The following is a 25527-nucleotide window of genomic DNA, read 5'->3' as shown; positions in this document are numbered from 1 at the left end:
AAAATGGACCCTAAAGGGGTAGATTAAAGGATAGATTAGGAGTATGATATGAACTATGACAGTGGTGAAGCAAGTGAATGAACTTACCCCTTCTGTCTCCCTCCTTTAGCACCATGGAAACGAATCAAAGGTAATGTCTACAGGAATCCAGAAGTCCACAGTGGTAATATGATCAAAAAGAGATGACTAGGCATGTGTAAATTGAGAACAAACTTATTAAGAAAATAAGTGAACTTAAAATTTGGCTTTCATTTTGTCTATATTTTTAGGCTTGAATTAGATTAGGTTGCCAATGACAGAAAACCCAATAGATTTCTTATACAGGACAGGTTCTTTCTCTCTTATATAAAGGAAGGCAGTCTGATACTGATTTAGAAGCTCCATATAATCAGGTACCCAAAGTCCTTGGATATTTTTCCAGTAACTTCAAGATGAGGCTTCAATCTCTTAAGACTGATGCCCAAGATGTCTGGCTGTTCCATTTCTAGAATCACATCCACATTCCAGACAGAGGAAGAATTTACAAGGAGAATGAACATATGCTTCCTCATTTTAGTGACATTTACTGTGCATACTCCATTTCCTTTTATAATTGCACTGGCCAAAGCTTACTAACTTGGTCACACCTAGATGCAAGGAAAACTGGATAATATTGCTTTATTCTTTTTTTTTAATGTAATTTATTGTCAAATTGGCTTCCATACAACACTCAGTGTTCATCCCAACAAGTGCCCTCCTCAATGCCCATCACCCACTTTCTCTGCCCCACCCCACATCAACCCTCAATTTGTTCTGTGTATTTAAAAGTCTCTTATGGTTTGCCTCCCTCCCTCTCTGTAACTTTTTCCCCCATCCCTTCCCCCATAGTCTTATGTTAAATTTCTCAAGATCCACATATGAGTGAAAACATACGGATCTGTCTTTCTCAGACTTATTTCACTTAGCATAATACCCTCCAGTTCCATCCATGTTGTTGCAAATGGCAGGATTTCATTCTCATTGCCAAGTAGTATTCCATTGTATATATAAACCACATCTTCTTTACCCATTCATCAGTTGATGGACATTTAGGCTCTTTCCATAATTTGCCTATTGTTGAAAGCGCTGCTTATGAACATTGGGGTACATGTGCCCCTATGCATCAGCACTCCTGTATCCCTTGGGTAAATTCCTAATAGTGCTATTGCTGGGTCATAGGGTAGTTTTATTTTTAATTTTTTGAGGAACCTCCACACTGTTTTCCAGAGCAGCTGTACCAGTTTGCATTCCCACCCACAGTGCAAGAGGGTTCCCGTTTCTCCACATCCTCGCCAGCATCTATAGTCTCCTGATTTGTTCATTTTAGCCACTCTGACTGGTGTGAGGTGGTATCTCAGTGTGGCTTTGATTTGTATTTCCCTGATGATGAGTGACATTGAGCATCATTTCGTGTGTCTGTTGGCCATCTGGATGTCTTCTTTAGAAAAGTGTCTATTCATGTCTTATTCCCATTTCTTCACTGGATTGTTTTTTGGGTGTGGAGTTTGGGGAGTTCTTTATAGATTTGGATACTAGCTCTTTATCCAATTTGTCATTTGCAAATATCTTTTCCCATTCCGTCGGTTGCCTTTTAGTTTTGTTGATTGTTTCCTTCACAGTGCAGAAGCTTTTGTATCTTGATGAGGTCCGAATAGTTCATTTTTGTTTTTAATTTCCTTGCCTTTGGAGATGTGTAGAGTAAGAAATTACTATGGCTGAGGTCAAAGAGGTTGTCAGACAATAAAATGAAATAAAAGGCATCAAAATTGGCAAAGAAGAAGTCAGACTTTCACTTTTCACAGACAACATGATACTCTACATGGAAAACCTGACAGACTCCACCAAAAGTCTGCTAGAACTGATACATGAATTCAGCAAAGTTGCAGGGTACAAAATCAATGTACAGAAATGGGTTGCATTTTTATACACCAATAATGAAGCAACAGAAATAGAATTAAAGAAACTGATCCCATTTACAATTGCACCAAGAACCATAAAATACCTAGGAATAAACCTAATGAAAGATGTAAAAGATCTGTATACTGAAAACTATGGAAAGCTTATGAAGGAAATTGAGGAAGACACAAAGAAATGGAAAAACATTCCATGCTCATGGATTGGAAGAATAAATATTGTTAAAATGTCAATACTACTCAAAGCAATCTATGCATTCAATGCAATCCCAATCAAAATTGCACTGGCATTCTTCTCAAAGCTAGAACAAACAATCCTAAAATTTGTATGGAACCAAAAAAGACCCCAAATAGTCAAAGTAACATTGAAGAAGGAAACCAAAGTGGGAGGCATCACAATCCTGGACTTTAGCCTCTATTACAAAGCTTTAATCATCAAGACAGTATGGTACTGGCACAAAAACACATAGACTAATGGAATAGAATAGAGAACCCAGAATTGGACCCACAAATGTATGGCGAACTAATCTTTGACAAAGCAGGGAAGAGTATCCAGTGGAAAAAAAGACAGTCTCTCTAACAACAAATAGTGCTGGGAGAACTGGGCAGCAACATGGAGAAGAATGACACTAGACCACTTTCTTACACCATACGCAAAAATAAACTCAAAATGGGTGAAAGACCTTAATGTGAGACAAGAAACCATCAAAACCCTAGAGGAGAAAGCTAGGTGTATTCTTAAAGTGGCAATATGCCCAGCTAAAGATTTAGAGCTTTAACCATGGAAGAAACAAAGAACAGACTCTAGGGACAACTAGCCTCCTCTAGCACATTGACAAATGGATATTCTTGGAAAAATATTAGTAATAAAAAGTTACCAAAGAATTGTTAGAGAAGATTTTCAATATTGTATTATTTTTTAATGTTTATTTTTGAGAGAGAGAGAGAGCGCGCGTGCGTGCACACGCGCGTGAGCGGGGGAGGGGCAGAGAGAGGGACACACAGAACTCTAAGTAGACTCCAGGCTCTGCGCTGTCAGCACAGAGCCCAATGCGGGACTCAAACTTGCAAAACATGAGATCATGACCTGAACCGAAGTCAGACGCTCAACTGACTGAGCCACCCAGGTGCCCCGATATTGTATTTTTTTTTTCAAAGTAATTGTGCCATTTTAAGTGTTTTTCAAAGTGATTGTGCCATTTTATATTTCTGCGAGCAAGTTATGAGTTCAATTGCTCTACATCCTCACCATTCTGATTTTATTTTTTTTAGTTTTTTTAATGTTTAGTTTTGAGAGAGAGACACACACACAGGGTGCTAGTGGGGGAGGGGCAGAGAGAGAAGGAGACACAGAATATGAAGCAGGCTCCAGATTCTGAGCCTGTCAGCACAGAGCCCAAAGCAGGGCTAGAACCCATGAACCATGAGATCATGACCTGAGCCAAAGTCAGACGCTTAACCAACTGAGCCACCCAGGTGCCCCTTGTATTATTTTTAAAATGTATATTCTACTTAATATTTAAAATCATTGAGGCTAGGTTATGCTTCACATTAAAATTATCTGCAGATACATGGTAAATATTATAACTAGAAGAATTATACAAACACTAAATTTTATTTAAAAGAAAAAAAAATTTAATGTTTATTTTTTGAGAGAGAGCACACAAGTGGGGGAGCAACAGAGAGTGAGGGAGACACAATCTGAAGCAGGCTACAGGTTCTGAGTTGCCAGCACAGAGCCCAGTGCAAGGCTCAAACTCACAAACTGAGATCATGACCTGAGCCGAAGTTGGACGCTTTACTGACTGAGCCACCCAGGTGCCCCACACATACTAAAGTTTTAAAATTACATCAATACCTGGGGTGCCTGGGTGACTCAGTTGGTTAAGTGTCTGGCTCTTGATTCCAGCTCAGGTCATGATCTCACGGTTGTGAGCCTGGCATCAAGCCTGGCATCAGGCTCTGTGCTGCACAGAGCCTGCTTGGGATTCTCTCTCTCCCTCTTTCTCTGCCCCTCCCCTGCTCATACACATGCATGTGTGCGAGTGCTCTCTCTCTCTAAAATAAACATTAAAAAACAAAAATAAATAAAAAATTAAAATTACATCAATACCTAATAATTTTTATCCTAAATACACATTGTTCAAGCCCAAAACACCAAAAGAAAAAAAAATTGTGTATTTCACAAATGCTGTGCTGAATAGTTGTTTACTTTATATTCTGAGTATGACAAGACTGCTAGTTCAATGTATTGTAACTCTTACTATGTAGCTCCCACTGCTAATATTTACTGATCATTTACTATTTACTGACCACTTATAGCCACTGTGCTTGATTTCATGTAATCCTGTGGCCCTCTAAAGTTGCTATACTATCATTCCCATTGTACAGGTCAGGACATCAAGGGTAAGAGAAATTTAATTTATGCTTGGACCCCAGAGTTGTTGGACTCTAATGACAAGGGTTTTTAGTCATTATACTTTACTTTTTCTTTATAAATGTTTAATAGTATAGTCTATCTGAGTATCATTTTGTATCTACATAGAAACACAGCTGGAATCAATTGTGAGAAGACCATGCTTACTAAATGCTTGTTTATGTATTATGAATGTTTCTCCTGTCCAGATGGCAACCTGATAGTATGAAGGTGTCAAAATATTGGCAGTCAATATTGTAAATTATTTATTTCTAGCAGTTTTCATTTTATCGTATCTTGTTCTTATAGCAAACCCATCAAGTAAGTAACTCATTTTACAGATGAAAATTCTAAGACATGAGAAGATAAAATAATGTGCAGGGGTTGGAATCTAGATTTTTCATTTTAAGTTCAGATTCTTTTCATTTAATTGTGTGCTGCTTTAAGCTCTAGAGATAATTGCAGAAGGACATTTTGGAATGAAAACAAATAGAGGCATCCATCCACAAGTGCACAGTTACAAGTAAACTAATGTTAGTATTCTGTCTATAAGCATCTCCATCAAAACCATCTTTGACAACACCACCTTGCCTTGTATTTGTTTAGGTATAAAGTAGAAGGAAGCAATAGGCTTCTTGAGAGTCTGCTGTCTTAGATCTACTGAATGTGTCTACTACATTCCATTTCTACCGTCGTCTCTCTGGTTTATACCCCAGTTGCCTCCTGACCAGATCATTGCATTATCTTAAATTTAGCCTACCTGCCTTTAGCTTCCGCTCACAACTCAAACCATCTGGGCAATTTCTCCTAATCTTCTAAAATCAAATCTCAGAAACCTCATTTCCCTGCTTGAAACATTTTAATGATTCCTTGACTTCTTCCTTTCTTAATTCAAAGCCCTACTATACCTGTAACATAACTCCACTGTATGTATTTATTGGATTATAAGGCTCCTTAGGACTGGAATTGTGTTTCTTTAATCTTTGAATACTTTGAACTATTTTGTGTGGGTTCTTGCAAAGCACTGTGCTCTCTGTAGATAGTTGCTAAATGGAAATTATTAAATTATTTGATCCTGTTAAGGCCAAAATGTGATTTTTAAAAAATTATAGGGCTGTTATCCTCAAACAGTGGTTATAAAAAGTTTATGTTCTTCCTACCTTTGTCATGACCCTAATCCAACTCTCCCCTTCATTAAGGGGCTTGGGTAGATAGAAGAAAAGGTTTGCAGTATCTCCTCACTAAGATTGAGGCCATCTTCCAAATAACATTCTTTTCTATTTTAGCATGCCTACATATGTATCTGTCTTCTCGCCTGTTGATATAGTTTTAGGGAAATGTTTACTGATCTTATACCCCTCCTTAATTCTTATAATTCACCCAAAGGGATTCAGTGCTGGAAAAGATGGGCCATTTCTTACCCCTAGAATTTTTGGTTTAATAAAGGAGACTGGCTAGCCCATTAGCTTTGACAGTGCAGAGATAAGTGCTGTGACAGAGGAAGTGCATAAGGGGAACATCTAACCTGCAGAGAGGGGTTGAGGAAGGCTTCTCTAAAGCAATGACTTCTAACTTCAGACTGAAGGTGAGACATGGGCCGGGGTCAGAGGGAAGAGCATGTACAGAAGTCCAAGAATGATTCCTTTGGGTGACTGTCAAGTTAGGTAAACTTGTGAGGCTGAAGAGGAAGGGGAGCGGTTAGCCTCACTACCTCTTCCTTAGATGTACAGTTTCCTTTGCTGTGTTCATCTCGCACACTTGTGAAAGTCCGTGCTTTCACCACTTTTGCCACTACTCAGAAATCTTTTAGGGTTCCATTATTGCCTCCTACTTTGTCCAGTCTCCTCCTTCACTGGTTTTCTAGGCTCCCTACAACCGACTCTTATTTCCCACCGCTTACTAACTTATCCTCCTGCCAGAGCCAAAATAGTCTCCTTATAGTCTCTTGAGTTCCTGCAGCTTGTTTTCTCCTCAGTTCCATTCCCCTCTAGCTGCCTTTTAAGACTTTACTGATAGTTTCTACTCCTGAATATTTGCAGTTTGTGGCATGTCATTTAATGCATAATTATATGTTGCCCAGTATTGTCTTCTGTTTCCCAGTCTTTTATTATCAACTCGATTGTAAGTCCCTGAGGGCTGGCTCTGAAACTACATTTCATTTTATTTTATTTTTAATAACATTACTCAATTATATATGGAATGTTAAATGAGGAAGTACACTATGCTGAAATCAATAGCATCTTCATGCAAAAAGATTACAGAATTGCACTCAAATGATAGTGTAGGATAGTTTGAGCAAATAGAATAAATTCTAGAGTTCTCCTCACAATTTGAACACTCCCCTGAGAACTTCTGACAGTTTTTAAAACAGCATGATTACTACATGTTTTGTTCTCATTTTACAACCAATGAATGTAAATTTGAAAGTATGCTAAATGAATGTAAAACTTTAACAACACATATGTATATACTTTCTGAATTTGAAAATTAAAGAAGTTTAAAAAACAGTAAATTAAAATCATTAGTGGCTTTGGTAAAAATTAAATATTTGAACTACATCTCTTCAGTTTTTAATACATTTTCAATTACATCATTGTCATGGGAAAAGAATCAGTAAGGCAAGTGTTAAAATCATACATAAGGGAGCATCTGCCTTCCATGGTCAGACACTGGTTATACTTCAACTGGAAGGTCCCAGAACTGTATACCTATCTCCCCTGTCTGTAAATCTTCCTTGGGCCTCCTCCATGGAAACAATCTATTTTTTAAATGTCTAGTAGAAAGCTCATGACAGCCCCTTCCTCAGCTGTCAGGACTGTGAACAGGAAACCTTTTCCTTCTGCTGGTCTCAGCCCCAAGTTGTCCCAAAGTTCCAGCAGTCTCTCCTGAGTCCAGAGCAATATGTCCTCACTCTGGACAATGCACTAAAGTTCTGTAGTTGCATTTGTAACTGTTGAGAGATGGAAAGGAAAGGGCACTGGATCCGAAGGCACACAGACTTACTTTTGACCCATAGCTCTGCCACTTTTCAGTTTCATGACAAGTTTCTTCTTGGGTAACACAGGAGTGAGATCCATCTCACAAAGTTGTTGTGAGAAATTTCCAAGTCACTCTATGTGAAATTTGTGGACTGTAAAATTCTTTATACGTTTTACTTTTTATTCCATAGTCCATATGTAGAGTCATATTCAGTATATAACATGAGATTTTATGGTTCTTTCCAATACTTGAGGATCTTGAGAACTTCAGACATACATTTTTCCTGTGTGACTTATTGCTTTCTAATCCACGTTGGTTATTTTTATTTTTTATCTCATTCACTTATTCTTACCTACCCTATCCTCAAACTCATGGATGAAATCATTTTAGGCAACTAAGAAAAGAATATTTTGAGACATGAAAAAAGTTCAGTTGCCTCATCTATAGAAACACTAAAGAATTCTCCCACTGTCTTTTTTCCCATTATACTCTGCATGCATAAGAACACATTATTAGCAGTCTGTATCTTTATATAAATGCTCTGGACATAGAGCACTGTTCATGCCTCCGTGGACATTTCATAGTCCTAAGTAGTTTTCTGATATCCTTGCTTATCCAGAACCTATTCTTCTTCTTCTTGATTTTCATATCTCTCATTAGACCCGATTCTCCAATCACAGGGACCCTAGCAATGACTTCTTGTCAAGTACTAATGCTTAGATTCTGAGAGTCCCAGAGCTAGGGATCTTGTTCATGCTAATACAAGACCAAAGAATGGAGAATCAGAGGAAGCAGACATGTGAGTCTAAGTCCCAATTGTCAGGAAGAGCTACAGCCAAGTTAAAAGGCCATTTTATTAATGTTAACCTGCCACCCGTGCTGGGGTGGGATGGGAAGGATGGCATGGGGGGAGGGCAGTCCAACATTCTGAGGGTAGTTAATGTCTAAGAACTTGTGTTATCTGTCACTCTTTGACTGTATCTAAGAATCTTACTTTTAGTCATCAGTGGCTAGGAAAAAGTCTTTCTAGGACACACAGCTCTATTATCCTTAGAAATAGTAGCTCTCTGAAATTCCTTGTAGCATTTAGGACCTTTCTTGCTACTTTATTTCCCCCATTTACTGCTTATATTATTGCAGATGTTCTGCAGTAAACAATTTTCTTAAGCAGAGAAGATAGAAAAGTATCCTGAAATCATAATTTTTATACACTAAATCTCTGTTTCGGAGTAGGCATGAAACGGTAAGAATTTTAGACTATTAAGTGAACAATTTAGAATCTAAATCTACATGAGATAGTTAATGTACATTTTTCAAAGTAATCTTCAAACTCTGCTCAAAGATGTCTTTTCTTTTTTTAAATGTTTGTTTATTTTTGAGAGAGAGTATGAGCAGGGAAGGGGCAGAGAGAGAGGGGGACAGAGGATCCGAGGTTGGCTCCTTGTGGACAACTGTGAGCCTGATGTGCCGTCCAAACTCACGAACTGTGAGAACATGACCTGAGCTGAAGTCAGACTCTCGTCAACTGAGCCATACAGGCGGCCCCAAAGATACCTTCTCTAATGTCACCAATATCCACCATTGTGCAATTCCAGCATCATTTTTCATTTCTTCAACTGCAGGTCTTTTGGAATGGTTGGGGGGTTATTTTTTGATACAAATAGCCATGGCTTAGGGGACTTTTTAAAAGGATCTCATTGTCCAACACACTGCTCCCATGGACTGTTCCTTTTCCTGTGTGAGGTCCTGGGACTGAGAAATTTTTAGGTAGTGGATTCTCTGTTTCTGTGGTATGTGCTGCCCAGTTTTCCATGTGGCATCAATTAATGCTGCTTTTAAGAAATGCCTTTTTGTGACCCAAGGATACTGTAAGTAAAACTATGCTGTTTAACCCTGTTTTACTCCAGTATTTGCCTGCTCGAGTCTCTGGAAGAAAGACCATTTTACTTTTTGCTGTATGGTGTTATATAGTAGAAAATCATCAGAATACTTAATTTAACATGCATATGTACAGTGTACCAGTGGACTTCAGGGTCAGATCTGGTCCCTAGAACAGAAAAGTACAAATTAGCCCTGCTATTAGAGTTATGCTTCTCCCTCCCATTCTCCCCTCATCCCAAAAGTTATCTGTACGTGGAATTTTTTATCATTATACAAGAAGATGAATACAATAGATATGTAAGAAAGTAAATACCACCCACCATAATCCCATTTCCTGGAGAGAAACACTTTATCAGTTTGATTTTCAGATGTAATAAAATTTATATAATCCAAAGGTATAACTTCTAGAAGAAAACAGGAAAAAAAATCTTTGTGACCTTGGGGCAGGCAAAGGTTTCTTAGAATATACAAGCATAAAAAATTAAAGAAAAAAATTGATAAATTGGATTACATCAAAATTAAAAACTTTAAAATCTATGCTCTTCAAAAGACACCATTAGGAAAATGAAATGACAAGCCATAGACTGGAAGAAAATATTCACAACCACATGTATCAAACAATTTGTATTCAAAATGTATAAAGAATACTTACAACTCTGTAACAAGAAGACAACAACCCAATTTTTTAAAATGGACAAATGAGGGGTGCCTGGATGGCTCAGTCAGTTAAGCATCTGACTTCAGCTCGAGTCATGATCTCGCGGTCTGTGAGTTTGAGCCCCACATCAGGCTCTGTGCTGACAGCTCAGAGCTTGGAGCCTGCTTCGGATTCTGTGTCTCCCTCTCTCTGCACCTTCCCCACTTGTGCTCTGTCTCTCAAAAATAAACAAACATTAAAATAAATTTTTTTAAGTGGACAAATGATTTGAACTGAGACTTCATTAAAAAGATATATAAATGACTAATAAGCACATTGAAAGGTGATCACTATTAATAGTTACCCAAGATAGGCAAGTTAAATAAATCCACAGTGAGATATTACTACATTAGGGCTTCTTAACCTCAGCACTTAAAGTTTGGGCCAGATAATTCTCTGTTGTGAGGGGCTGCCCTATGTGTTCTAGGCTATTTGGTAGCGTCCCTGGCCTCTACCAGCTACATGCCAGTAGCAAACCACCCACCCACCAGCTGTGAAAATGAAAAATGTAACCTGATGTCAAATGTTTCCTAGGGGGCCAAATCATCCCCAGGTAAGAACCACCACACTATACCACTAGATAGCCTAAAATAATATTTATCATGCTAACTGTTGGTGAAGGTGTATAACCACTGGAACTCTCAGACGGCTGGTAGTAATATGAAAATGGTACAACCACTGTAGAAAATGGTTTGGCAGTTACTTAAAAAGTTAAACCTATATTTATTATGGGAATCAGCCATTTCTCTCCAAGTCAAGAGAAATGAAAGCATATGTTCACATAAAGCTGTTCAGAATCCTTAGAGAATGTACTCTTTATTCTACACAGGTGAGAATTTACCCATGAAGTGAAAATCTCAAGTACAAGGAACCTTTTCTTTGTTGACTATATAGTATTTTACACACTTCCTTCTAGGATCATTTTGCTTTTTCCTGAAAGGAAGCTCCCTCAATGAAGACTTATTGGTGGTAAACTTACTTTTTATCTCTTAAAATGTGTTTCTTGCATTAGCTTTCTCAATAGACAGTTTCATATATTAATACAATTGAAGAGTGGCTATTTTCTCTCTCAGTGCTTTGAAGATACTATTCCATTGTCCTCTGACTTCCATTGTTAAAAAATAGTCCATTTAGTATCCCTTTGTAGATAATCTGACTTTTCTCTTGGATAACTTTTAAGGTCTTCCCTTTTTCTTGGAATTTTTCAGTTTTACTATATGTCAAGATATGAATTTTCTTTCTGTTATTCTGCATGGGATTCATTGTGCTTCCTGGAAAAAATGAGGATTGGTATCTTTAATCAGTTCTGGAAAATTCTCAGTCATCATCTCTTAGAATATTGCTTTTCTCCTTCTAAATATATGTATACAATATATCATTACTACATATATACTATGTAATTATATGTATACATTACACCTTCTATTTCATTCTCCATGTCTTTTCTTTTTCTTTTATATTTTTGATCTCTTTGCATTGTATGCTACATTCTGAGTTATTTCTTCAGATTTACTTTCTAGTTTGCTAATAATTTTCTCGTCAGCTATGCTGAATATGCTGTTTATCAATTGAGTTTTAAGTTTTAATAATTATAAAATCTGTATTTGATTCATTTTTAAATCTGCTTATTTTTTGATGGTTTCTTGTTCCTCACCCATACTTTGCACTTCCTTTAAAATAATAAAAGACATATAAAACTGGTATTCTGTATCTATAATTCTAACACCTCAAGTCTTACAGGTCTGAGTTAAGTGATTATTGTTTCTTCTGACGCTTACTAATGGTGCCTTTTTCATGGTATATTTTATTACTGTAAGCTCCTATTCATTAGAACTTTATCTTCTGGGATGATCTATATATCTGATTGGAGCCTGGGAACATAACCGACCCCCTTTAACTGAATCCTTGCATTAGTTTTTGTTTAAGACCAGAAGGGTAATAGTAAGTTAAAGCCCCAACTTCTCATGTGCAAACCATTGTGTGTTTATGAATTTTCAGGGGATATTTCATCCCACCAAGAACAAAAGTTGAAACAGGCAAATTTTCTATCTCCTTTTGTAGATGGGGTATTTTTCCTAGTTCATTTGTTCATTGGTAGTATAACTTCCTGGGGTTTGGCTTTATAATCAAGTCTCTGGTTTACCCCCCAGTTTCCCAAGTCCTGAGCTTTGTCTTCTCTTCCCATGCTATTGCTCTAGGTTACAGGATCCATAACTACCAGCCCCAGTAATTGTTACCTCTCTGGATTCCTCCTATTCGTCATTTTTTACTTCTAAGGATTTCTGTTATTTTGCCAGCTCAGCCACTATATTTTTTATAGAAATATTGGTAGGTGTTTTGTCCAACATGAGTAAGAATCACTATTATGGAGGTTAGTTATTACCCTAATCTGTCAGAGAGTGGTGCTGTCAGAGCTCCTTAAGGCTTAGAACTAAGAATCTTTGTAGTAAATGGCCTCCTACTATCATGCTGTCCAAGTTCTTATTTCTGCTTTTTAGAATTTTTATGACTATTCCCTTGTGATTAAATGGTTGGCCATCATACTTCCTCTGCTATCAATTTAAACAGTAGTCCCTATAAATTACTGTGAACTTAGAAACTAGATAAATAAGCTTGTTGTAATTTTGCACAAAATAAAAGTTAATTGTCTTTAAGAGAGGTGGGCCAAAGGTTTTCCTCCAAGTATAGTACATACTCTTTAATGTATAAACTCTGTGGCATCTATTTTATGTCTTTTTTTTGCTTGTTCTAGATTCTGTTCTTGAGATTGACCCCAAAAAAAGTCAGTTTGGTTATAATGAAGTATTTCTATATCAATAGTCTATAATCATCAGCTATTTTGGCCAAATTTTTAAATGTGGGAGGAAACAGCGCAAGGGGTGTGTGTGTGTGTGTGTGTGTGTGTGTGTGTGTACTTAAGCAAGCATTGGATTTAATCCTACCACACAAATCACTGTGAATTCTTTTTTTTTTTTTTTTTTTGAGTAGGCAATACAGTATTTAGCCAAAGAGAAAAACTGCAGTATTTTCTTATGTTTTAGGTCGATTAAAGTGACTATTCCTTTTTTACTTGAAAAAGTCTTTAAGTTTATATTTAAATTCTAGTTAATAAAGTGACTTTAATAATGATTATGGGCCAATTTGTCTTCATTTATGTTTTTGTTTTTTATCCTTTTACATAAAATGTTAAATTTATGCTAAAAGATAATTTTACTCATTTAACTATTTTGATGATGTTTTAGTTAGACTCAAGCCTACAGCTTTCTCTTTGGTGTCATGTGTACAAATCTTACAATATAATGAAAATGTGTTTTCAAATACTTGTGTCATGTGCTGGTAGTTATAATTTCAAAGCATGATTAACATACTTCCACTCCCCAGATCTTTGCATCTAGAACAGAATGTACTCTCAACATAGCCCAAAAGGGGCATATAAATACTCTGAGTTTATACTTTAAAACAGTGAACACAACATAAGTACATCCACAAATAGTAATTATAAACTATATCCAAAACATAGTGCATGGTATTTTGTAGATTAAGAGACAGTATTAGTGTGGTAAATTGTCAAGTGGTAGAAGATATTCCTCATTCAGCATGACAAAATTTACAAAATTTTGTAAAGGTTCAGAGGGGACTGGAAGTAGGTAAATGGAATAAAGGAAACTGGGATCTGATTTACATATATAAGAAAGGCAGTAGCCAGGGAGAAGGGATATTGAGAGATGCTATGGAGCATATCCTATTTTGGCAGTAGGCTCAGTCGGGAGCCAGTTCAGATTTCCTGGAGAAGAATGATGTTCTAAAGTTTTTTTGGGTGGGGGCAGTCCACAGAGGGTGGGATGAACAGTCAGTCATAGAGAAGAGATTACACGTAAGGTAGGAAGGGATTAAGAGAAAAGTTCATGGTCCCTTGACCTCTTTCCTGATGGATACACAATCACTGGAATATTAACAGTGGAAAAAAAAAACCCAACTAAAACCATTATCAGGCAGCATCATGGTATAGTAGAAAGAATATACCTTTGGAGTCAGGCTTGAGTTCTAATCTTTACTTAAGCTGCTTGCTTGTTATGTGACCTTGGGTTAGATACTTTCTCTGTTTCCTGTTTCAAAAATGAAAAGAGCATCTACCAAAAGGGTTATTATGAGGGTTGGATGAGTTAAAATGAATTAAATATTAAATGAGTTAAAACATATGTAAAATGCTTTAGAAGAGTACCTGATACATACTAACAACAATATGTGTTAGCTATTCTGTTAATATTATCAAATCTGAAACCACGAAGTATAGCATATATCTGCTTCTAGAACCAAATCTGGGACTAAAAATCTGAGTTATTGGTTTTAAAGCTCCTCATCAATCGGTACACAATTACCTAACTGCTACAATAACTATCAGATGTTCACCATAATACACAATCCTGCTTTCCAAGCCTTTTGACCTCTTTGCGTTTGTAGTTTAAGGCATTCTTCAGTCCAGGTGCCCCTTTAGAAGCAAAAAGACGTAGTGGGTCTAACTATAAGCAATTACAAAAAGAAGAGGGAGGAAAAAGGAAGATGTGAATATTGTTCTCAAAGACCAACCGAGGGGGGAAAAATACTTGTTTAATAATGCTTAATTAATATTGATTGAATGAATGTTGAATAAACTGGTCCAATATATTCATACATATAGAGGTTCATGAATTTAACCAAAAGATACACAACCAATCCCTGGTGTATAGAAATATGAGTATTAAGTAATTGATGAAACTTTCAGTAACATTTGGGTGGGTACTGTTTAAAAATATTAAGATTTAAGGGTTCAAGGAAAATATGAGCTTGATGTAAAAGTGTGTCTTTCCCAAATAATGTATTGAAACTACCTTTTTCTTTCTTTCTTCTTTTTTTTTTTTTTGCAGAAGGCATCTTTATTTTTTTTTCTTCCAAATTTTTATGTAAATTCTAGTTAGCATAGAGTATAATATTGGTTTCAGAAGTACAATTTAGTGATTTATCATTTACATATAACACTCAGTGCTCATCCTAACAAGTGTCCTCCTTAATACCTATTATTCATTTAGTCCATCCCCCACCCATGAAACTACCTTTTTCTTGATTCAACATAGCTTTGTTATCTGTGACAATTGAGGATAGAGGAACAGAATGAAGTGAGGGTATTGCCAATAAACCCAGAACTAGTCTTCAAATATTATTTAATCCCCCCCCCCCCACCTTCCTTAGGTATATAGAATACAATGAACTGTTGAGGGGAAGTATACATACATACATTTTGGACAGCATCTTACAGTATTAGTAGCAAACCTCCTATGTCTTACAGTACAGGAAACAATTGATATGACAAGTCAAGCTGATCTACTTAAAATAATTATTTTTTAGGGAACTAAAACCAGCAAATGGTTTAAGCAGCACTTGAAGAAAAAACAAAAGGTGGTTCTTGAAGGTTTTTACAGAAAATATTGGTAACTGCTTTAGAATATAGATTTAGCAAGCCAAAAGCAAAATGAGGAAAACTATCAAGTATCGTTTTACAATGTTTATGTGTCTCTATTGCAAGTAACACTCTCAGTTTAAGCAAATAACGGAGGTTAGCACTAAACATTACAGTGATGAAGTATGTAAGTCTTTGAAAATCTCTTCTAAATCCTCAGAAAATTTTCTTCTCAGGAGAATATGTATTGAGTGATAAAGAGGAAGCATTGCATAGAATAGCACTATGGGGTCTGTTCAGTTTCCTTGCTTGCTTTGAAGGTTATATTTATTTGTATGTGACTGTCATGCTCATATTTTTGGATTTGGACAATAACATTTCATTGTTGGCTGTACCCCGCCCCATGAATTTTGGAAATTGAGTATTAGGGAATTTAAAAAGAGAAGAATTTTTTCTTATGGATATTTCCACCCTTATCCTCTATCTACAAACAAGAAAGAAAATTTCCCAAAAAATTCTATATTTTATTACACTAATATTTTAAAGGTGACTTTAATGTATACAGTATCTGGCACAGTAAGGATAAAAACAAAATTATCACTGTTATTAAAATCTATTTTTTTAAGGATTGGTGAAAAGATTTTAAATCTTTGTTACTTTTAACTGAGGACAGTATATCCTGTCTTATCACAGTGCTCTGCTCTGACACTATATAACTTTTTTAAAAAAACATTGAAGGTTGGACCTCATTGGTATCTGGAGTGGTTGAGTCCTGATCTGTCTGCTTTGTGGTTGGCTGACAGCTGTTGCTAAGCTTGTTTTTTTTTGTTCTTAGAGTTAAAAGTTGAGTGTGACCTATTTGAAATGCACCCTGCTTTTGACTCTGCTTTGCTCTTTTTCCTGGATCCACATACTTTTTTTTCTGATGTCTTTTGAAGTTTATATATTTTTCAAACCCACAAATTTGTAAATTTAATATACATTATTTTAGGGTTCTAAGGTTTTAATTGTATATTTGTAATGTTCAAGTTAAAGTATTGTGGTTTAGTTTTTTAAAATTTTGTTGAATACTTGAAAGTTGAAGTTTCTGACCTAAAAGTAAGTTCTTATTGTAAAGAACACATGTATTATTTAAGAACTTGCCTATTACAAACACAAAAGATGTAATATCTTCATTGTTAATAAAAACCGTCTCAAAGTACTTCATTGTACTTTTGCTTCATTGGACATTTCTTAGGTCAAATTTTTGTGATTTAGGATAAAAGCTATTGGTCACACTGGCATGTGTGTCACTGAAGGGTAAGATTGACTTTATTCATGTTTTTTGGAGAAGGGCTAGAAGGATTGATAATCCTTTCACAGTTATAGACCAGATCCAGGACAGACTAAATATAAGTTCTAATGGAAGGCAAGTTTGGTTTGTAATTCAGTAGACTGTCATAAACCATTGTGATTCTAAGAGCCTTTTCTCTTTAAGGCTCTATTTAACATTGGTGGGAATGAGATTTTGAGCTAAATCCCCCCCTGCATTCTGCTGGAATCAGCAGAAATCCATGGATCATTCTCTGAACCTTAAAGCCTGACCCAAGCCTGGGGGAATAATGTAGGGAGCTACAGACTAGCATGGATCCTCCAAACCCACTATGAGTTCTAGTGGGCCGATCCGGAGATATGGTGTATATATAAGGCAGTGATACTCAAATGTGTTACTAATTTTTTTTTGTCAGCGTAGTCTTCAGTCAAACAGTATTACCAGAGTTATGATATATGCAATATATAAAACTGGCATGTTATTAATGGTCTTTAAGTTCAAATAAATAAAGTTAAATTATTAAGTCAGTGAGAACAATGAGGCTATTTTATGTTTTAAACAAATTTGAAATTAAGGGCTATGGATTATGACTGCAGTATTATTTCTGTACTTTTTTTTAATGTTTATTTTTTGAGAGAAAGCATGAGTGGGGGGAGGGGCAGACAGAGGGGGGTACAGAGGATCTGAAGCTGACTCCACGCTGACAGCAGCCAGCCTGATGCGGGGCTCGAACCCACAAACCGTATGATCATGACCTGAGCCACAGTCAGATGCTCAAACGACTGAGCCACCCAGGCGCCCCTCTGTATTTTCTTGTATGCATAATATCCAGGTAATCTGGATTCACACAGCAAAGCACCCTCACTGTACCTTCGCTGTAGCAGTCCACTCACTGCTAGTTTTACTCCAGCACATGCAGAGACGCACGAATTTTTTTAAAGGCTGGAACACATTATACCCTTTCTAATCACTGACACATTTACAAAAATGTTCAAACATATGCTCACAGAGACGGTGAAGGAAACTTTACTTAGTCCAGGAACTGAATTATTAAACAAATTACTATTAGGGTGGTTCCCAATGCATTTAACGTTGATTTACATTTGTAGTTTGCCTTGAAAAAGAAAGTTTAAATTTAATATTTTATAATAACTCTAAAGAACTTGTAAGGAATGGATCCTAAGAAAAACAATTTGAAAACCACTGATAATGTAACAAACAAGCCTGGTGTAGGAGGAGGCCAGATTCTAGTTAGCTTAAAGCATATAACTCTTGATAAAATCAGGAATTATATTAACAGAGCTGAAATAAAAGTTTGAGAGAATATGAAGTTCACCTGCCCTTCATTTTAAATTTGAGGGGGCTCAAACTGGAAGGGCTGTTAAGAGATTTATAAACTGGGTTTCTGTTTTTTGTTAGTCTCTTTGTTTCAGGACTGGGCAGTAAACTAGATGACTCCCCATTTAACGCTCCCTAACAGAGTCCCAAGCTATCTGCCAATCTGTGTGACTTATGTGAGAGGTGTAAGTCTAAATAAAATAGACACCCAAACTCAAATTAAGATATTTCTGCCTGTTCATAGGATTTAAGAAATTAAATGCATATAATTTGGCATTCAGTAAATATCTATAAATAATGATTGAATGCTAAGTGCTTACATAATATTAAGATTTCTGTTAATTGCTAAAATAATAGCATTGACCTCTGTACATAAACCTATGCCAAAATGTACTTTTCAGATTAGAGTTACAACAAATTAAGAAAGAATACTGCCTTCTCCAATTTGTAATATCTGAATAAAATCCTGTGTTAGTATTTCTCAATTGTTTGCCAAAATTTAGGAAAACCATATTTTTCTGTTATTACAAATGCTCTTGAATTATGTTCAAATTTAAGTTCATGTAAAAACAATTTTAAAATGGCATTCTCTCTGGGTTTTTTGTTTTTGTCTTTGTTTTTTAGTATTTTTAGCTATACAGAAAGATAGTAGTGATAAGTAAAAATAAACATCTCTGTTGAACTACATTGGCCTGAACATATACGTATTCTGTGTACAAAGGGGAAAATGGCTCAGAGGTGCAGTGAGGATTTTGGAGGGCAGAAGAACAGATGGGAAAGTTCAGTGAATGGTGTTTTATTTCTAAGATGCTTAATAACATGCAGGTAGTCTCTAGATGTGGCCTTGTACGTTGTGACCAGGTTTTACAATTTAACACCCTCTTGGAAAACTAGAGATCTCAGAAGGAGGCAAAGAAAGAAGGTAATTTAAAGGATTAAAGGACCCACAACTAGAGATTATTACAGGGATGGGGGGCCTGGGTGGCTCAGTCGGTTAAGCATCCGACTTTGGCTCAGGTCATGATCTCACGGTCCATGAGTCTGAGCCCCAAGCCCGGCGTTGGGCTCTGTGCTGACAGCTCAGATCCTGGAGCCTGCTTTGGATTCTGTGTCATCCCCCCACACCCCGCGCCTCCCCTGATCGTGCTGTATCTCACTCTTTCAAAAATAAATAACTGTTAAAAAAATTAAAGATTATTACAGAGGAACTGAGTGGGGGTCTTTGAGTTCTATAAGAAAAGCACATATGTAGATCCCTATTCACTACATGCTAGTAATAATCATAGTGGGGGTGGGCAGGAATAGGGAGGTCAGGATAGTTGTTACAAATAAAAAAATAAAAATAACCTGATTAAAAGATTTTAGGAGCACCTGGCTGGCTCAGTCAGAAGAGCATCTGACACTTGATTCTTGATCTCTTGGATGTAGAGACTAGTAAGAAAAAAAAAAAATTTTTTTTAAATTATAGGTTACATACTAAAACCAGTTCTTGCCTTGTGCCTACAAACAGAAGTACTTTGAGAATTAAAATATATATATATTTTTTTCACATATGTTTTTAGGTAGAGTTGAAATCCAGCTCAAAAAGCATTTTAAAAATTATACAATACAGTAGTATACATGCACAGAGAAATATTTTCTACTTGAATATGTCATATATTTAGTATCATTGGTTACCTTTTTTTTTTTTTTTGAGTTTGTATCACTTCCTTTTTCTCTTTCTTTAAAGCTACAGTAGTAGTTCCTACATACATATGGGATAAAGTCCAAACTCTCAATTTCCCACCACACCTGAACCTCAACCTATTCCAAATTATACCAATTCCTTCTTATTTAACTCAACAATAATGCTGAAAAGTAATTCACCTGTAAAAATTGTAGCATTTTTGTATGAGTTCTCCCATTTAATTTTGAGATCTCAACAGACACTTTCTTTCCTATCATTTCACCTTAGGCCTAAAGGTGTTTAAAGCCAAATTTGGTTACAGAATGTTCATGAATCTTGTCAAACAATGGTATGTATTCAGGCAGTATCTGACTTGTAAGTACCTGCCTGACTTAACAAATGAACCAAATACTCCATTGCCCAAACCTATATAGCTAGCTTAGCAGTGCAAGCAAAGAAAAATCAAAGAAGCTTGGGAATATCTGTGGATTCCCAAGAAGAAGATGAGGAGAAACTATGAAAAACAGTAGTTGCTTTAGCAAAGCTGAACCCAAGGACAAGCTGATTCCCAAGCACAGCCTGCCTGCCTGGATAGTGGACCCAAAACCTCCAAAAATGTTTGTCTAGATGGCCCAAATCTTTCATAAACTTAATATCATTATTGAGGTAAGTTGTTTTTTTTTTTAATAGAAAAATCTCTGTGAAGTTCATTCATTATATACTTATTGAGGGTCTGCCATGTGCTAGGCACTTGGGCATTGGAAATACAGCAGTGAGCAAAAAAGACAAACATTCTGATTTTACAAAGCTTATATTCTGTTGAGTCAGACTAAATAAATTACTATGAGATATCAGTACCTCCTACAATGAATAGTATGAATTGGTTTAGGAAGACTGCTTTCTTCCTAGCACTTAACCAGTTATTCTAAGAGGAATAGGGTTGGTATGAGGACCTTTTAGTAGACTTAGGTAGAGTCTTAGGGTAGATTTAGGTGAGTTCTGTAGTGAAGGAGCTCTAGGTAACATGAGGTCACCAAAGGCCTGGGAAAAGACACCAGGAGGACAGGGATAGAGTAGAGGAGATAAGCTCTCAAAGACCAAGCTCACTCATTCCATGATTTTATTTTTTAATGAGATCTCATCCTGAGTATAAGAAGGGAAGATAAATTTTTTCTTCTTCATTCCCTCTTTTCTTGTCCTCAGAATCAAGAACTATGACTAATACTGGAAACTAGAGTGTTTTATGCTAAGCAAAATTAATCAGAGAAAGACAGATATCATATGGCTTCACTCATATGTGGAATTTAAGATACAAAACAGATAAACATAGGGGAAGGGAAGCAAAAATAATATAAAAACAGAGAGAGGGACAAACCGTAAGAGACTCTTAAATACACAGAACAAACTGAGGAGCTGTGGGGGTGGGGTGGGCTAAATGGGCAATGGGCATTAAGGAGGACACTTGTTGGGATGAGTACTGAGTGTTATATATAGGTGATGAATCACTGGATTCTACTCCTAAAATCATTATTGCACTATATGGTTAACTAACTTGGATGTAAATTAAATTTTTTTTAACTTTTTTAAATAAATAAGAATGGTGAGAGCTTAAAAAAGAAAGAACTGAGACTAATACATAGTTATCAAAATTTGTAAATTATTCATTAAAAGAAGCAACCCAGCTTCTGCTGCTTTGGATTCAGATAGACCTGGGTTCTAATCCTTAAAGGCAATTTACTACTTTTATAATCTTGGATGATTTACCCATGCTTTATGAATTTCTGTTTTATAAATTTGAAAATAGGAATAATTATCTGCTTTATATATGTCAATTGCTTCAGTGTCTAATGGGTAGGAGTAAGTAAGTTACTGGTCTTATTAACCTGGAAAACCTGACCACAATTTAACATGCTTGTTCTTTAGGGGAAAGTGATTTTCTAATTTAAAGCTACTGACATTGTTTGGAACACTGCTTGTTTACAAATGTGGGTGATGGCCTATGTTTCTAAAACCCTATTAGAGATTTAAAATTGTGCATTTCTAAAAGAAGAAGCCCTAAAGGAAAGAATAAGGCAAAGATCTGTCAACATTCTTGCTCCTTTATAAGTGATAAAATTCTAAAAATTAAATTGAAGAAGTGAGAAAAGTAGAGGACAAATAAGAGAACAATGTAAAATTAAAGTTCAGTGCTAAAAGGATCTCAATGTACTCAAAACATGTCGAAAGGAAAAAAAAGTGCTTAGCAGACAAGCTATATATATAAAAACAGGAAGATATGAGCTGGAGGAGAAAAATCTTGACAAAATTAGTAAGCAGAAGTAATCTTATAAACCAGCATTCATTCTAAATAAAATGTTTTAAATGACAATAGGACATTTTTCAATAATGCTTTAAGCCCACTCTTAAAGGAGTTCTTTGGCTTAATGGATGAAATCACTGCTATGTGTGTTTTCTAACCAATTACTAAATATAATTCCTTTCTACTGAATAGATCTACAAATCTGTGGTACTTTAATTCCTTTGGTTAACGGGAAAATTCAAGGTTTAACATGTGGTCCATGTAAGTGTGATTATGCCTTTTGGCCTGATAAGTATTCATTCTACTAAAACGTATCTATTATTTTCCATGAATTAACTATATTTTCAAAAGTCTAATGGATGTAAGGAAGTCACTTAGGAGAACAGCTAATTTGAAATTTATTTCCTCAATTTCAAAAATAAGAGTATGAGGCATGATTTCCTTTCTCAAGAAATGTATTATTGTTGGAGAGACAAAATCTACCTTCATCCCTACACTTTGCTTCATTCCCATTGTTCTTCAGACCTCCCTGTTGCCTTGCCACAATTGCCTCAACAGCCTTCCTAACCATCTTTCTGCCTCTAATTTTGTCCCTTCCAATATATTTTTTTAAACCTTAGCTGAAATGCAAGTCTGATGTCTTTCTACTATTTAAAACTTGCAAGAACTCCACAGTACTCTTAACAATGAAATTTACATTCTTTAAAATAAAGCTTGAACAAGGTCCCTCCTTACTGTTGATTTTTTACTTGAACTCTATCACTGTCTTCTTCCAGACCCAATAAACTTCCTTTATTCTGCTTCCCTATTTGGACCATTCTCTCTCTCCCTGGCCTCTGGGCCTTTGCACATGCTGTTTCCTTTGTTTAGAACTCTGTCTCTATTCTCTCAAGTCCCCTCTCCTACCTCCCCCAACCCCCAATTTCTTGCCAAAGCCTCTCCACTAATCCTATAAGTCCCAGCTCAGATGTTCTTCCTTCAGAAAGCACAGCTTCAAGTCCAGACTCTCTAATACATCATAGTTCTTAGCTCACATAAAGTCACTTAACACCACTCTGCTTTTACATAGTATATCAGCTTATTCTTGAGAAAATTAGAGTTGAGACTATTACTACTAATGACAAATGCAAAAACCTCACTTTGATACAACTGTGTAAGTCTACCAAAAGATTTTTAGAGGAAAGGAAATATTTCAGAATTACTATTACTTCTTGGATTAAATATCAGGTTTCTTCCTAGAAATAAATAATGTTAGAAATGTTTAAGTAGCAGACTTTGTAAAGTAACTGCTGGCCTATAATGATAACCTGTGGTAAATATCAAAAGTTTAGTCCTTTCCAGTTACTGTTCCATGCTCAGTTTTCATTTTTTTAGCAGATGTTTATTGCATGCCTATGACATGCCTAACACTAGGGGTTCATTAGGAGAAACACCTTCAGGACATCTGGCCTACTCAAGAAGTGACACAATGATATTTTCAGGTTAATATTGGTTGGAATTCTTGGTTACTATAGATTTATTTGGAGGCAACCCTTTTATGTTGAGAATAAAGTGACTAATTCACCATGCTGCTCTATTGTAAAGAGCAGAAATTATTACTCTTTGAAGAAATTATGTCAGTCTTTTTAGAGACCATAAAGGAATCTTGACATTTAATGGCTTAAAGGTCCTCAGTAAACCATAGAATTAGAATATGAGTTAAAATTATCTTTCTTTTTATGTAAGTCAGCATCAAAGTACATAAACTGAAATTTTCTGGGGGGGAAAAATCCTAATTGCAGCTTCCTATACAATTTCAGTGTATACCTCTTCAATAAATATTTATCAAGCTCTAAGTATCAAACACTACTTTATATATAGTTTGTAGTTTTGATTTGTATTTAATTATTTTGAACCATTTTTGGGTTAGCTAAATGCTAGTCTCTCATTAAAAAATAGAAAGGTAAGCATTCTCCATTTTGCAAATGACATAATTTTAATGTCATAAACAAGGTTATGCCCTACTAGACAACTCAGCCCCATTGTTGTATTCCTTCCAGAAAATAAAAATCACAACTCAACTCTTCTAGAAGCAAAGTCATCATTTTCACTTATTTCTCATTATCTAGCATTATAGCTCACAACCTCATATATCAAGTCCATTTATGTTTCCAAGGTATTCATCTACAACCAGTTTATTTTAGAGGGTATGTCCTATTGCTGCAAACTGGATGATTTACTGGGCTTATTTTTGCTGCTTGTTGGTTTGTGGCTGAGTGGGCATTTGATTATCCTGTTTGCTTTTGTGGCTGTGCTCAGAGGAAGAGAAAGCTTGGAAGCCTCTGTAGCCTTTTCTTTTATGTTATTATTAACCCAAAATTGCTTTTCTTGACAGCAAAAATATTTTGTGTGCTTTAGCAATTTATAAAAACAGTGTATGAGAACATACAGTATTTATCTTATTTATCTGGAGAAGATTAAAAAAATAACCATTTTAACTTGCTTTTAAAATACATTTTAAGAGCTGTAAGAGTAACTTAATCTTCTCTGAGACATTGTAACCTCCACTCTTAAGACTGAAACTTATTTGCATTTAGGAGTCCTGGTTCTGTGTCTGTCAGTATTTATTGATTTAAACTCCGCTTTTTTCCTTTTGTCATGATGTTCCAACTTTTTTTTTTAAACCTGGACATGTAAGCTTTTGAAAACACAAGAGCAAACGTGCAAAAAGAGATCTAGTTTAGGAGGTGATTTTTTAAAAGAAGTTAATGAATCCATTTAAGGAAATAGTGTTCACACAGGATTTGAGAGATTTGCGACCCAGGTCCAACAGTGTCAGTTATTTATGCTCCTTTTTAACCTATATTGTCTCAAGTTCCTCATCGGATTTCAGAGAAATTCTTTCTTTAGAACCCAGGGCACTTATGGGAGAATATTAGAAATGTTAAAGCCTTGGAATATACTTGCGAGGAAAAGGGAAATGCAGAGATTGGCTACCAAGCCTGATTATCTGTGTAGGAGAGTGATATTTATAGTTTCTACGTAGCTTACCAAAAATAATTTTACATTGAATATAGGCCATGGTCCCATACTTGTTGCAGCATTCCGGGCGCATTCAGCGTTGTTTGCGCATTAGTGGAAAGGCTGAAGGGGATTTCAACAGTTTATAAAATGTAAAGCGAACTTGGTTATTCCTGGTGGTGCAGGGTCCGCTTAGAGGTGGGCTGCTCTTCGGCTCAAGGTAAATGAATCCGAGTGGGTGGGAAGGAGGGCAGTCTCTCCGCTGCTGAAGCTGGGGGCAGGGGCGCGTTCGCCTTTCCCTGACGCCTGAGTGCTCGCGCCCCACCCCAGCCTTAAAGCAAGCCCACCGAGCCAGTTCTGGACGCGAGAATCAGCTCCTGGCGGAGAGCTCCGCCGCTCGAGGTTGTTTTTCCCCCGGCCGCGTCTGACCGCCCCCCAACGCCCGCCCCTCCGCGTCAAGGGGGCGGGGCTCCGCGGCGCCGCGGGCCGGCATTGGCGCGGGGGGCCGCTGGGCCGGCGGAGTGACGGCGGGGGCGGGGCCGCGCGGCTTGTTTGTTCGCGCCGCGCTGCCGCC

General features: G+C 36.5%; 1 protein-coding gene and 2 long non-coding RNA genes across 4 annotated transcripts in view; 1 reads left to right on the top strand and 2 right to left on the bottom strand.

Annotated features, from left to right (window-relative positions):
- LOC122238705 overlaps window positions 1-488 on the bottom strand; it is a 52926-nt gene extending 52438 nt beyond the window's left edge. The window contains exon 1 of the long non-coding RNA XR_006217791.1: window positions 88-488. This is a non-coding gene — a long non-coding RNA (uncharacterized LOC122238705). The remainder of the gene's footprint in view (window positions 1-87) is intronic.
- The window catches only part of SESN1 (sestrin 1), a 116329-nt gene that overhangs the window by 68611 nt on the left and 22191 nt on the right, over window positions 1-25527 (top strand). The gene's annotated exons all lie outside the window — the stretch shown is intronic.
- Window positions 7605-14551, bottom strand: LOC122238707. Its single transcript, XR_006217795.1, has 4 exons — window positions 13928-14551; window positions 10884-11175; window positions 9528-9611; window positions 7605-9373 (listed from the first exon to the last, which is right to left on the bottom strand). It is a non-coding gene; the product is annotated as an uncharacterized LOC122238707 (long non-coding RNA).

This window comes from Panthera tigris, chromosome B2, assembly GCF_018350195.1.
Source record: "Panthera tigris isolate Pti1 chromosome B2, P.tigris_Pti1_mat1.1, whole genome shotgun sequence".
NCBI classification, from domain to species: domain Eukaryota; kingdom Metazoa; phylum Chordata; class Mammalia; order Carnivora; family Felidae; genus Panthera; species Panthera tigris.
The sequence above is the reverse complement of the archived record's forward strand: the minus strand, read 5'-3'. Positions and strand labels throughout refer to the sequence as shown.